Genomic DNA, 8,246 nt, shown 5'->3' on the forward strand with positions numbered 1-8,246 from the left:
TGCCTTTCACATTTACATCTGGAATTGATTTTGTTATGCGGTGAGGAAAGAATCTTTTTATTTTTCTCTTTGGGGACTCACCCCCCACCCCATTTGCAGACCTGTTGAGAGGTAGGCTCATCTTAGAGGAACAGACCCTGGGCAGGCTGTCACACGGGGATTCAGCAACAAGCCGCAGAAGAGAAACTCGTAACGTGTGTGGCATTGGCATTCCCTACAATCACTGATTCAACGCCATTCCACGGTGGCCCCGGGTCATGGACCAGCTCATGTTGGGCTGATGTCCCAACACACACAAAGACGGTAGGTTTGACTAAGCAAGAGGTAGCCCTTAGGTGAGGTTGCAGGGAGAGGGAAGAGGGCTTGGTGAAGAACAGAAGACCCATGAAGAGGGGGTGGGGTCTTGGTGACCACGTGATCCCATAGTATTCCCACAGACACTCAGGACAGCTGGTAAATTGAGCTTCTCCCCAGAGGAGGCCAAGAGACAGGCTGGACAATGACTGGGATCTGAGCAGAGACCCCGTCTCCCTTCTGCTGCACCTGCTGCAGCTTAACATTGACTAGACTACCAGGCTCAGCCTCAGCAAGGCCCCCACCTGGCTCTGGGCCTGGTGACCAGGGAAGGTGGGAAGGGAGGGGGCTTATCACTTCCTACAGAAGGAAGCTCAGACTTCCCATTTCGTGTGGCACAAGAGTGTGCTCTGGGCAACACTGCCTGGGTTAGTATTCAGCTCGGCCCCTACTCGTGGTATAACTGGGGGTCACTAATTTTATCTCTGGGCTTTGCTATAAATGGGATCCTAATGGCAGTCTACCCAAGCAGGGTATTGTGAGGCCTAGAGATGATGAGGCAAACAGTTGGTTCTCAATACAAGAAAGAAATTTGTCATTTGCATATAGCTGCATAGCTGATAAGCCCATGACGGTTTTCCCATAACCTGTTTTCATGGCCTTATTTTCCATGACTCTATCTATTTCAGCTACGTGGAACCACTCCTGTGTGCTGTGACAGTCTAATGTTGGGATCTGGTTAAATATGTTATGTATGGCCCAGCCAGGCACGGTGGCTCATGCCTTTAACCCCAGCACTTTGAGAGGCCAAGGCGGGCAAATCACCCTGAGGTCAGGAGTTCGAGACCAGCTTGGCCAAGATGGTGAAACCCCATCTCTACTAAAAATACAAACACTAGCTGAGTGTGGTGGTGCATGCCTGTAATCCCAGCTACTCAGGAGGCTGAGGCAGGAGAATTGCTTTGAAACTGGGAGGTGGAGGTTGCATTGAGCCGAGATTGCACCACTGCACTCCAGCTTGGGTGACAGACAGTGTGAGACACCGTCTCAAAAAAAAAAAAAAATTATGGCCCATCCATAGGATGCAATATCATATAGCCATTTAAAAGAATGGGCTACATCTAAACCAGATGGAAGAAAAGATGCCCAGATATGTTATTAATGGGATGAGGCAACGTGCAGAACCTGTGTAAAATAGGTTTTTTTTTTTTTTTTCCTGAGATGGAGTCTTGCTCTGTCACCCAGGCTGGAGCGCATTGGTGCCATCTCTCCTCACTGCAACCTCTGCCTCCCGGATTCAAGCGATTCTCCTGCCTCAGCCTCCCAAGTAGCTGGGATTACAGGAGCCCGTCACCACGCCTGGCTAGTTTTTGTATTTTTAGTAGAGAAGAGGCTTCACCATGTTGGCCAGGCTGGTCTGGAACTCCTGACCTCAGGTGATCCACCCACCTTGGCCTCCCAAAGTTCTGGGATTACAGGTGTGGGCCACTGCGCCTGGCCAAGTAGGATGCTTTTATGCCATATTTAGAAGAATCCACAGGGAGTTGTTAATGCTGATACCTTTGGGGAAAGGGCTCAGTGGGGCAGCTAAGCTTTTGCTTTTCATTTTATTCCTTTCTGTGGAATTGGCATTGCCTACCAACACTCATTCAGTGTCATTCCACGGTGGCCCTGGGGCATGCTGCTTTTTTTCATGGATCAGCTCTGCCTGACACTACCATGCAGCAGGCTGTATTGTGAGCCCCATTTTGCAGGTGAGAGAAGCGAGACACAGAGAGGTTACATAACTTGCTTAAAGACATGTGACAAGTAAGAGGTGGAGCTGGGATTCAAACTGAGGCAGTGGAGGTCTGGAGTCGCTACTTTTAGCTACTACATGACACTGTCTCCCAGTGTATTATTTTTATCTATTTAAAAATTCAAAGCAGTTTTCTGTGTTATAGACCATTTTTTACTTCTTCACATGCTTAAAACAAACAAACAAACAAAAAAATAAAGCAGAGGCTAGGCACGGTGGCTCACGCCTGTAATCCCAGCACTTCAGAAGGCTGAGGAAGGTGGATTACCTGAGGTCAGGAGTTCGAGACCAGCCTGGCCAACATGGTGAAACCCTGTCTTTACTAAAAATACAAAAAATAGCCGAGTGTGGTGGCACGCGCCTGTAGTCCCAGCTACTCTGGAGGCTGAGGCAGGAGAATCACTTGAGACAGAGTTTGCAGTGAGCTGAGATTGTGCCATTGTACTCCAGCCTGGGTGACAGAGAGACTTCATTTCAAAAAAACAAACAAAACAAAAAAACAGGAACAATGCCTAGCCCATGATGAATTGTTTTATTATCTGTGACTCTTATTGTTCATTGGTTGATTCTGTCCCTTTCTGACCACAGCCTCATGGGAGGCACAGGCGAGGGAAGAACGTGGCTTTGGGAGCTGGGGAACCCTCATTCTCATCCCAGCTCTGCACAAACTTCAGCATGACCTTGGCCAGGCCCCTTCCCCTCCTTGGCCTCAGCCTCCATCTGTAGAGCTGGGCCGATGCCGGAGCCAGTGACCTCCGCGGGCCCTCCTGCACAAGGATTCTCTCCCTCTTTCTGATCTATTTTTGCCTGACGCCTCTCCCAGGGGCCTGTGGGCCTGAGCTAATTTTCCTGGCTGGCCCCAATCCAGGCAGCTCAGGTGGAGAGCGCCAAGCTAATGAGGCCAAGGTCATGGTCCAGTTAGCGTCCCTGGGAGGAACCGTGGCTTTTCAGCCGGACTATAGCTTCCTGACCAGTCACTGGGCTCAGGTAGAGGTGGGCCCTAGAGGAGAGGACAATAGCTAAAGCTGGATCCTGCAAGTCATCACTTCCAGTAGTTGCTGCTCAGGGCCCAGGGCCCAGATACCCTTCGTGACTGCAGGGCAGCATGTCCGGGCTCACGTCACCATACCAGGACGATTCAAGGAGTGTGTACATTGGGGGTTAGGTAGAGAACCAGGTGGGTCACCAAGTGCCTGCAAGTACACCCACACCTGTCAAGTCAGGAAGATGAGAACCAATTCTACCGTTAAATCTAAAGCACACTGGGAGGCCGAGGCGGGAGGATCACCTGAGGTCAGGAGTTTGAGAACAGCATGGCCAACATGGCGAAACCCCGTCTTTACTAAAAATATAAAAAATAGCCAGGCGTGGTGGCATATGCCTGTAGTCCCAGCTACTCGGGAGGCCGTGGCATGAGAATCGCTTGAACCTGGGAGGCAAAGTTTGCATTGAGCCAAGATCACGCTATTGCACTCCAGGCTGGGGGATAGAGCGAGACTCTGTCACAAAAAAAAAAAAAAAAAAAAGAAAAAAATATATATACATAAAGCAGAGCGCATGTCCATATTCTCTCAAGGTGACCCACAGCATGGCTCCCTCTTTCTAACATCAGCACTTTCCTTCTTTCTACGTGAGGCATTTCCACCACTTTTAAATCAGAAGTAAGACAGTAAGGCTTCCTCTTTTACCTGCCAGAGTAAGTCTTCCTCTTTTACCTGCCACGAGGGCCAGGATTGTCTATTTCTTCTCTCTTACATCCCTGACACCTAGACCCGTGCCTGGCATACCTACACTAGGAGCTCAGTCAATATTGTTGAGCGAATCAAATCACCACTGTTCCAGAGTGAGGCTGCAGACTGCATTTGAATGGACACAGTATTGCCAGTGGGTTTGACTCAGTTTTGTTCAAATATTTCAATTTCTTTTTTTGGTTTGTTTTTTTGAGGGAGTCTCACTCTCTTGCCCAGGCTGGAGTGCAGTAGCGTGATCTCGGCTCGCTGCAACCTCCACCTCCTGGGTTCAGGCGATTCTCCTGACTCAGCCTCCCAAGTAGCTGGGGCTACAAGCATGCGCCACCACACCTGGCTAATATTTTTGTATTTTTAGTAGATGCAGGGTTTCACCATGTTGGTCAGGCTGGTCTCAAACTACTGACCTCAAATGATCCACCTGCCTCAGCCTCCAAAAGTGCTGGGATCACAGGCGTGAGTCACCGTGCCTGGCCTCAGATATTCTATTTCAATGGGTCTGGTAAAGCTTGTTATTTAGAGAGTAATACGTGAAGGCTCTAGAAAAAGCAATTCTCCTGTCTCAGCCTCCCAAGTAGCTGGGACTACAGGTGCCCACCATCATGCCTGGTTAAGTTTTTGATTTTTACTAAAGATGAGGTTTTACCATGTTGGCCAGGCTGGTCTCAAACTCCTGACTTCAAGTGATCTACCCTTCTTGGCCTCCCAAAGTGCTGGGATTACAGGCATGAGCCACCACACTTGGCCAAATTACTCCTTTTACAATCTGCCACAACCCCCTGATTTGAACATTTTGCAAATTTGAATGTTCTCATTAGGTTTTCGACTCAGTTCAGTGAATGTTTATTATTAAGTATTGTGATTATATTATTATTAATTATTGTTATTATTTAATAAGAATAATTGAATTCTTACCATAAGCCAGACTTTGGGTTAAATACATAACATGTAGATTTAGTTAATTTTCATGACAAATCTATAAGATGGGCACTACTGCTATCCCTACTTTACAGATGAGAAAACTGAGGCAGACAGAGGTTAAGTAAATTGCTCAACCCCACATGAATAGTAAGTTCTGGAGCTAGGAGTCAAACTTCAGAGCCTACACTCCTAATCACAGCTAATGTTGCTCTTCAGGACGTACTTTGCATGTAAGTACAGTAACTGTCTACAAGGCACTGGTGATTAAAAAATGAATGAAGCCTTTAACAGGTGAATGGTTAAGCAGACTGTGGCACATCCACATCATGGAATACAATTCAGCAACAGCAAGGAATGAACACTACTGAGGCACACAGTAACCTGAATGACTCTCCAGAGAATTATGCCAACTGCGAAAAGGCAATCCCCAAGAGTTACATACTCTATGATGCCATTTGCTTATTTATTTTGAGACCTAGTCTTGCTCTGTCACCCAGGCTGGAGTGCAGTGGCGTGATCTCGGCTCACTGCAACCTCCGCCTCCTGAGTGCAAGTGATTTTCCTGCCTCAGCCTCCCAAGCAGCTGGGGCCACAGGCATGCACCACCACACCCAGCTAATTTTTGTATTTTTAGTAGAGACGGGGTTTTACCACGTTGGCTGGGCTGGTCTCGAACTCCTGACCTCAAATGATCCACCCTCCTCGGCCTCCCAAAGTGCTGGGATTACAGGCGTGAGCCACCGTGCCTGGAAAATTATTTATTTTTAAGATTTGTTAAGTGTAGTCTTGAGAAGCGGGAAAGAGTAGAACAAAGAGTTTTATCTGCTGTGACTGAACAATCAATTGAGATAACGCGGCACCTTCGGATCAGCTGATTCCATTTATCTAACATTCTTAAATGGACCTGATTATAGACATGAAGAATAGATTAGCAATTGCCAAGGCTTAAGTAGGGATCAGGGTGGGAGAGAACTGGGTGAGGCTATAAAAGGGCAACAAGAGGGATTCTTGTGGTGATAGAAATATTCTATATCTTGATTATATCAACGCCAATATCCTGGTTGTGATATTGAAGAGGCTAAAGCTGCATTTCGTACAATAAAATGCCATTAGCAGCCTATAACCCCAAAGGAGAAAACTGGCCAGTTGTGTATTAAATCTTTGTGTGTTTGCATATGTGACATTTAAATGCTTAATTTATATGCCAACATTTAGCATTTTTGCAAGATGTTACTATTAAGGGACACTGAGTAAAGGGTACATGGGATCTCTCTGGATTACTTTGTACAAATGCAAATAAAAATGCTAATTTAAAAAAATAGAATGAGGCCAGGTATGGTGGTTCATGCCTGTAATCCCAGAACTTTGGGAGACCAAGGTGGGTGGATAGATTGAGGCCAGGAGTTCAAGACCAGCCTGGCCAACATAGCAAGACCCTATCTCTACAAAAAATTAAAAAATTTAGCTGGACATGGTAGCGTATGCCTGTAGTCCTAGCTACTGCAGAGGCTGAGGCAGGAAAATCACTGGAGTCTGAGAGGTCGAGGCTGCAGTGAGCTATGATGGTGCCACTATACTCTAGCCTGGGCAACAGGGCAAGAGAATGAGGCAGAGGGGAGCCCAGCCTAGCAGGAAAGGGAGGTTGTATCAGTCAGGGTTCTCTAGAGAGACAGAACTAATAGGATAGATATATATATGCAGGGGAGTTTATTAAGGAGTATTGACTCACACGAACACAAGGTGAAGTCCCACAACAGGCTGTTTACAAGCTGATGAGCACAGAAGCCGGCCAGAGTCTCAAAATCTCAAAAGTAGGGAAGCTGACAGCACAGCTTTTAGTCTGTGGCCGGAGGCCTGAGAGCCCCTGGCAAACCACTGGTGTAGGTAGGTCCAAGAGTCCAAAAGCTGAAGAACTTGGAGTCTGATGTTCGAGGGCAGGAAGCATCCAGCACGGGAGAAAGACCATGGAAGGGAGTGAAGGCCGGAAGACTCAGCAAGTCTAGTCCTTCCAATTTCTTCTGCCTGCTTAATTCTAGCCGTGTTGGCAGCTGATTAGATGGTGCCCACACAGATTGAGGGTGGGACTGCCTCTCCCAGGCCACTGACTCAAATGTTAATCTCCTTTGGCCACACCCTCACAGACACACCCAGGAACAATACTTTGCATCCTTCAATCCAATCAAGTTGACACTCAATATTAACTATCACAGAGGGCTTCCAATGCAGTGACGGTTGACATGAGTCCTCAAGGTTAGTTTGCAGGTCAGAAGGGAGAGGACAGGAGGCCTGAGGCAGGCAGGACAGCATGTGACAGTGGGCTGCTTGGGTCTTCCTTCCCCAAAGTCATCCTGGGGCGCTGAGATCTCGGGCCATTCATTCCATTGCACAGAGGCATTAATGCAGGCTATCTCCCAACTTGCTCATAAAAATGTTAAGTGATGGACAAAATAATGTCTTTACATTTTTCTTAAACGTTTGGTTCCTGCTGCTGCTTATCTGGTAGAGGCTCATCAGAGGAGAAAATGAAGGAAGATTCCCTTGTCAAACATCACACCAGAGAACGAGCGTCTTTGTTCAGCCTGTCAGGACCATCTTTCACATTCAATTTAGAAAAATGGCAGATGTTAATGTTTTTCCTGTTAAGAGATAATTTCTTTTTAAAATGTTTGGTTTTTTCCCCCCGCCCCCCTTGGTATGCCTAGTCCTGCTTTTTATATGATAACAGCCTAGGGGTGAAAAGAGTGAGAGTTTGGGTGACAGAGACCCTTACATTTGAATCTTAATTCCACCACTTAGAGGCTATGTTCATGACCTTAAGTCCGTCTCCCTGAGTTTCACTGCCTGAGACTAATCATACTGAATAGGCCAGTATTGCCAAATCCCAGTGCTAGGAGTGCTAGGATGGGGATTAATGAGAAAACATTTGCCAAAAAACCTAGTATACCTTGTATAATACCTGACACATAGTAGGTGCTCAATAAGTGATACTTATTTTTTTTTTTTTTTGAGACCGAGTCTCACTCTGTTGCCGAGGCTAGAGTGCAGAGGCGCGATCTCGGCTCACTGCAACCTCTACCTTCCGGGTTCAAATGATTCTCCTGCCTCGGCCTCCCGAGTAGCTGGGATTACAGGCGTGTGTCACCACACCTGGCTAATTTTTATATTTTTAGTAGAGACAGGGTTTCACCATGTTGGCCAGGCTGGTCTTGAACTCCTGACCTCAGGTGATCCGCCTGCCTCAGCCTCCCAAAGTGCTGAGATTACAGTTGTGAGCCACCATGCCTGGTCAATAAGTGGTACTCATTGCTAATAACAATTCTAGTTTATCTAAGGATTTAAAGCTATGTACCTTTCACAGTGCTCTACAAATAGCTTCCCGATTTCCAGAAGCTTTGCTTATATCAGCCAGGATAGTCTAAGTTATGCTGCAGTAAAAAACAAGCCCCCGGGCCAGGCACAGTGGCTCACGCCTGTAATCCCAGCAC

Source organism: Symphalangus syndactylus, chromosome 18 (assembly GCF_028878055.3).
Source record: "Symphalangus syndactylus isolate Jambi chromosome 18, NHGRI_mSymSyn1-v2.1_pri, whole genome shotgun sequence".
Classification (NCBI taxonomy): Eukaryota; Metazoa; Chordata; class Mammalia; order Primates; family Hylobatidae; genus Symphalangus; species Symphalangus syndactylus.